Consider the following 7,500-nt stretch of genomic DNA (forward strand, 5'->3'; position numbering starts at 1 on the left):
AACCAGTAGCTTTCCACTGACTCCAAGAACCAAGGGTCTTTAAAAAATGACATATCATAGACCGGGCTGTGCTTTACCAGGGGTTACAAAAAAAAAAAAAAAAAAAAAAAAAGCTGTGGCCTGGCTTTGTTTTTCTTTATGAGATGATGAAGTTCTTATCTTATCTGATCCATTCTTATCCTCTTATTTCACTTTATGAGACAACGTAATTCATCTTATCTGATCCAATCTTATCCTCTTATTTCTTTTTATGGGATAACGAAGTTATTCTTATCTTATCTGATCACAGCTTATCCTCTTATTTCTCTTTATGAGATAACGAAGTTATTCTTATCTTATCTGATCACAGCTTATCCTCTTTTTTTCTTTATGAGATAATGAAGTTATTCTTATCTGATCCCATTTCATCCTCTTATCTCTCTTTATGAGATAACGTAATTCATCTCATCTGATCCAATCTTATCCTCTTATTCCTCTTTATGAGATAACGTAATTCTTCTTATCTTATTGTGACTGTCTTTCTTCTCTTCTCTTATCAAGTCACTGAAACCCAAACCGGAACGGAAAGACCAGCTAAAGTCATCTTCACCACCACCACATCACATCGCGCGCGTGACAGGGCAGGGACTTCGCGGAAGGGTTTCCTGCAGGCGGGGCTAATCAATTAAGCAGGATAGACGCGGTTGGTGCCCACAGGGGCCATACCAGAGCCCCCCATAGGGCCGTTCAGACCGCCGATACCCACGTTCCGGGCAGTGGCGGCCCCTCCTCCCTCCATCTCCAAATCCTCAGGAAGCTCCTCCTCCTCTTCCTCGTCGTCATCGTCGAAGATCTTCTTCCTGGCGATGGGGAAGAGCAGACAACAGCAGGCAGCCAGGGCGGCTAAGGCAACCAGGCCTCCCACGGTGCCTCCCGCTGCTATGGCAACGATGTCATCACTGGAGGAACAGGCCAGGGCGAGGGTACCTGTGGATGGGTGTGGGCGTGGGGGTGGGCGGTGAATTTTTTTTCCCCCTCCATATGAATCATATTATAATTGGTGTGTACGTGATTATAATGATGGTTATGATAATGGATGATGATGATGATAATAATAATAATAATAATAATGTTGATGATGATGATGATGATAATAATAATAATAATAATCATCATCATTATCATCATCATCATCATCATCATCATAATGATAACAACAACAACAACAATGATAATAATAATAATAATAATAATAATAATAAGAAGAAGAAGAAGAAGAAGAAGAACAAGAAGAACAAGAAGAACAAGAACAAGAACAAGAACAAGAAAAAAAAAACAAGAATAAAAGGTGGAGGAGGAGGAAGAAGAAGAACAACAACAATGATAATGATGATAATGATGACAATAATGATACAACAACAACAACAACAACTACTACTACTACTACTACTGATAATAATAACGAGCATTCATATTGCGCCCTTTTTTTCTCTCTAAGAGCTCAGGCCACTTTACATGATAGAAAAAAGTTACAAATTACATGAATCATTCATGGCCACTCTTTCTCAACCCCCCTCCCCTAACCCCCTCACCCGACCCCCTCCCCCGCTCTCCCTCTCCAAAGTGAGCTGACATGGATGGTGTTGGAGAAGAAGGAAGCTGAGAGTGCTTATAGATAGGTTTTAACCCTTTCACCGCTAGTCAATTTATAGTACAAAATTCCCTTGTGGTATAAACACAGAGAAGACAGTGGCTAATTATAGCTGGGGATTTCCCCTGCGATGTATTAAAAAAAAAAAAAGGTCTATCCTACAACCGAGCATTAAGAGCAGTAGGTTCATAGGTTAATAGATAACAGACCAATGAATGGTCACCTTTCAGTGACATGGGTCCTCTACCACGCCTGTGCATAAATGAAAGCTTGGCGGTGAAAGGGTTAAAAAGATGAGTTTTTTTAAGATGATGGTGGTGATCGTGGTGGTGGTGATGATGATGATGATGAAGATAATGATGGTGATCGTGGTGATGATGAAGAAGATGATGATGGTGATCGTGGTGGTGGTGGTGGTGATGATGGTGGTGGTGGCGGCAGTGCTGATAGTGGAGGTTTAGTTGACTATGTTGATGATAATGGTGACATGGTGCGATGGAGGGGATGATGGTGGTGGTCGTGATTGTGTTGGTAATGGCGGTGAATGGTGATGATGAAAACGGTGAGACAGACACACACATACACGACACATACAGACAGACAGACAGACAGAGAGACAGACAGACACACACACACATACACACACGTTCACCACATAAATACATACATAGAAAACCCCCTAGCTCTCCCCACACACCCACATAAAAGCAACACCCCCCTCACCACCCCATCCACACGCATTATACAAAACACTCCCCCCCCCAGCACCCCCACCCCGGACACAGAACTCACAGCTTTGGGTCTCGTTTGAGGCGCCGGGACAATAGTTGCCTCCCCCTTTGGGCACGGGGTTGGTGCAGTTACGTTCCCGGAGCTGGGTTCCCGTGCCGCACGTGCCCGTGCAGTTGTCCCACGAGGTCCACGCGGTCCAGTTCCCGTCCACTGGCGTACAAGAACAACAGGGAATCTTTCAGTGGGATTTAGAGGAACGTTTGGTATCAACAGCTACAAGGAATTTTTCGTGGGGATCCGATGAACGCTTGATACCAACAACATTAACAGGGAGCCGTTCCCGGAAATCCAGGGAATGTTTGGTATCAATAGCTGCAGGTAATCAGTCCAGGGAATCTTGGGAACGTTTGGCATCAACAAATACAGGGAATCAATCCTGGGAATAAGAGGAACGTTTAGTATCAACAAATACAGGGAATCAATCTTGGGAATAAGAGGAACGTTTAGTATCAACAAATACGGGGAATAAATCCTGGGAATCAGGGAAATGTTTGGTATCAACAACAGGGGGTCATTCCCGGATATCCAGGGAATGTTTGGTATCAATAGCTACACGCAATCAGACCAGGGAATCAATCCTAGGAATCAGATGAACGTTTGTTATCAACAGTGACTGGCGACAAATCCTGGGAATCATGGAACGTTTGGTATCAACAAATACAGGGAATCAATCCTGGATCCAGGGGAACGTTTGACATACAACATCAGGGAACGAATCTTGAAAAATCACCTTACCCCTCTACCCCCTCCATCCCCACCCCCACCTCACAACACACTTCCCCCCCACCCGGTCCTCTCACAGCCCCCTACTCCCCTTACCCCTCTCCCCGCACACCACCCCTCACACCCAATGCCCCTGCCCTCCCCCCCCCCCACCTACCCCCCTCCCTCTAGCCCCCAAATCCACCCACGTACTCACAGTAGCAGTCGACGGCAGTCATGTTACAGTCGATCATTTCCGTGGCGTTGCCGACGCAAGCCATGCCGCCGTTAGCAGGTGCCGGGTTGTCGCAGAGTCTGGTTCTGGTCTGGTTCCCTATGGCCTCGCAGGTCTCCGAGCAGTTGCCCCACGAAGACCAGGTGTTCCAGTTCCCCTCCACTGGAACAAAGGATTACCGGGTTCGTCATGCAGCCGTCGCCTCAGCTGAACGCGAGGATTTGTATGAGGAATGTGGCAGAATGGTTAATATTGCTTCCTTGTCTTCAGTTTTAGCGCTGTGCATGCGTGTGAATGACTGGTAGTGAAAGCGCTTGGATTTGTCTCTGCACAAGATTCAGCGCTATATGAATACTTTCATTATGATTATTATTACTAATAAGCTGTACTTATGTGGCGCAAACTCCACATACATAGGCTCAAGGCGCCTCACATTAAACCGTACACACACATATAATATGTATATCATATATATGCATTGGTGCATTATACAAGACATAGAAGTGGGAAACAAGATCTGTATCCATAAACACAGCACTGCAGATTGCAGATACACGAACAAAATCACAGTAAACAAGAGAGGCAAGGCCTTCAAAACTCACTTGTGATACACTTTAAAAAAAAAAATCTAATCGTTAAAATGTGTTCTGTATTTGTTATTAAAGTTTCTGGTTAAAAGAAAAAAAAAGTCCTAACGGCAGATTCGAACCCCGAGTGTTCGGATGAGAAGAAACTGTTTTATCCATTACACTATCGTGGCTCCTTAACTGACGTTCAAAAATATAACATATAAACATGCTTTTTTAAAGGGCGATAAATAGATTGCGATATTCGCAGTGAGACCGCTGTTTAAATCATAATTATTATTCTGGTGTATCTTGGGCATTCAAAAAATCTATAAGGGCAATTAAGAATTCTTTTTAAGTCCGCGGTAAAGGAGACGTGACTATCGCCGCAATCACACTGCAACGTATAGCCGTTTTCTCTGGATCTAGATAGATGTACAAGTTTAGTTACACCCGGTTGACACGGTCGATTCAATTTCTGCACGTTGGGTTACGCTGGTCAGGGGTCTTAAAGATTTATACATTTGTCTTTGTATTTGTATTTCTTTTTATCACAACAGATTTCTCTGTGTGAAATTCGGGCTGCTGTCCCCAGGGAGAGCGCGTCGCTATAATACAGTGCCAACCCCCCCCCCCCCTTTTTTTCTTTTTTTTTTTTCCTGCGTGCAGTTTTATTTGTTTTTCTTATCGAAATGGATTTTTCTACAGAATTTTGCCAGGAACAACCCTTTTGTTGCCGTGGTTTATTTTTTTTACGTGCGCCAAGTGCATGCTGCACACGGGACCTCGGTTTATCGTTTCATCCGAATGACTAGCGTCCAGACCACCACTCAAGGTCTAGTGGAGGGGGAGAAAATATCGGCGGCTGAGACGTGATTCGAACCAGCGCGCTCAGATTCTCTCGCTTCCTAGGCGGACGCGTTACCTCTGGGCCATCACTCCACATTTGTGGTATAAACACGCCATTCAAGATGTGTACATCAAAGACATGAACTGATCAAACGTTAACTTGGACTAAATCAAAATGGACCTCCATAGCAACATCGTCATCATCATCGTCATCCTCCTCCTCCTTCATCATCATCAATATAAACAAAATAGTCTCAAAGTCTGTGGCCTTTCATGCCCTTGTCATGGCGACCTCAGTTTCGATACCCCTCCACTTCCGTGCTTGGGGTGAGTCCTGTCAATGTCGTCAGTGTCGGCAGATTCATGGGGGGCTGTTGTTTGAGGGACGTGGTGGCGGTCTTCACTCTGGGAGGGACGCTCACTCAGTCTGGCTCCGCGAATAAGCCATTATTGTCGTTAGTAGGGGGCTTAGTAGGTGGTGTCCTAAGTACGTTAAAACAGAACAGGCACCATTGAACACCACCGAAGTGACTCAGCAGCAGTGCAGGGTCTCCTCTGGTGTGTGGCCTCCTGGCGACCTAACATCGATGGTTCCCTGTGGACTGCCGACGCTGGAACTGCGACGGACGAACCCGGGTGTGGCAGTGTATGGGGGAATCTAAATGAGCGGCGTGGGAGTAATGCCACTGAAATGGTGCAGATGAATGGGGCAGCAAAAAACAAACAAACAAAAAAACAAAAAACAAACAAACAAACAAAAAAAAACAAACTTGGACTAAATCACACACAAAACAATAATAAGTCATAATCATACAAGAATCACAGTTTGATGATAGGCATAAATCATCATAGTATAATTCAAACATAGAGGTATCGTCAACAGGCTACTCAACAGCCATTTGTATCAAGAAGCAAAAAAATGAGGATATTTGGTAACATATAAAAGACAAATTGTCAGACACGTTTGCTGATGTAACATGTAAAAGAACATGAGCATAACACCACGGAACAAGACAGTTTGATCATGATTCGACGTTAATCCTGATTTTAAAGGCAACATGTGTGTGGAGTGATGGCCTAGAGGTAACGCGTCCGCCTGGGAAGCGAGAGAATCTGAGCGCGCTGGTTCGAATCATGGCTCAGCCGCCGATAAATTATTTTCTCCCCCTCCACTAGACCTTGAGTGGTGGTCTGGACGGTAGTCATTTGGATGAGACGATAAATCGAGGTCCCGTGTGCAACATGCGCTTAGCGCACGTAAAAGAACCCACGGCAACAAAAGGGTTGTTCCTGGCAAAATTCTGTAGAAAAATCCACTTCGATAGGAAAAACAAATAAAAAAACCTGCACGCAGGAAAAAATACAAAAAAATGGGTGGCGCTGTAGTGTAGCGACACGCTCTCTCTGGGGAGAGCAGCCCGAATTTCACACAGAGAAATCTGTTGTGATAAAAAGAAATACAAATACAAATACATCACACACACAAACCTTCAACGGGACACATGCTTGTGTAGTCACATCGTTATCAATCATCATAAATCATACGTCTTCTTATAGCAATAACCGAGTGGTTAAAGCATTGGACTTTCAATCTGAGGGTCCTGGGTCGAATCTCGGTAACGGCGCCTGGTGGGGAAAGGGTTGGGATTTTTCAGACCTCCCAGGTCAGCATATGTGCAGACCCTGCTAGTGCCTGAACCCCCTACGCACGCAGAAGATCAAATACGCACGTTAAAGATCCTGTAATCCATGTCAGAGTTCGGTAGGTTATGGAAACAACATACCCAGTATGTACACCCCCGAAAGCGGAATATGTCTGCCTACATGGCAGGGTAAATAAAACAAACGGTCATACACGTAAAATGTTACATGTCTCTGTGATTGTATATGTTTGCGTGCTTGAAACCTAATTGTTTGCCACAAGAAAACGAGTGATGAGCGCCCAGTGGCAGCTGTCAGTCGGCTCTACCCAGATAGGCAGCCTGTTGTGTAAATGACCCCGTGTCTGTTAATACCAATTATTTGCAAATTTTGGCTCAGGAGCTCAGGCAGAAGGGTTAAAATTGCTCAGGAACTCAGGGCTCAAAGGGTTAAGCACTTAGAGGAGAAGCGCAACGTAAGTATCTATGTCATCCCCATCATCATCATTTTGCATCTTACCGCGTGGTGGCATTGCCAAGTCCTCGTCGATCATGCCATCACCATCGTCATCTGAAACCATTCACAAAGGACAAGGATTAACCCCTTACCTGCCATGCCCATAGTACACACGGTCATAGTGACGTCACTGATGACTGATGGAGGGAAATAACTCTGGAAGGTTGAAAATTCACACCTTTGATCTGGAGTAGTATACATCCAGAGCATGTTTTCAGTTTTTAGCTGATAAAAAAATATTGTTCTTTACAGCTTAAATAATACATGATTACTTAGTTTATTATATCTCTGAGTTTTTGGCCAATAAAAACATTGTTCTTTATCGTTTTAAATAATACATAATTACTAATAACAGCATGCATATCTTTATGTCTAAAACCATGTCAAATTCGAACAAAAAAATACTTATCAAATGTTATGGATACTGATGTATGACTTAAAACACCACTTTCTTCTTGTTTCTGTCTCCTCTGCAAGTCAAGGGGTTAAAGGTCGCCGAGCCTTTCTCGGCCATTGGGGCAGTGAATTCACACCCACTGTGTCTAGGACTCAGCACTGGAAGGCGGGGC

General features: G+C 44.2%; 1 pseudogene; it reads right to left on the reverse strand.

Annotated features, from left to right (window-relative positions):
* Positions 1 to 664: 664 nt before the first annotated feature.
* Positions 665 to 7,500, reverse strand: part of LOC143301998 (uncharacterized) — a 29,392-nt pseudogene continuing 22,556 nt past the window's right edge.

The sequence above is a fragment of the Babylonia areolata genome, chromosome 28, assembly GCF_041734735.1.
Source record: "Babylonia areolata isolate BAREFJ2019XMU chromosome 28, ASM4173473v1, whole genome shotgun sequence".
Classification (NCBI taxonomy): domain Eukaryota; kingdom Metazoa; phylum Mollusca; class Gastropoda; order Neogastropoda; family Buccinidae; genus Babylonia; species Babylonia areolata.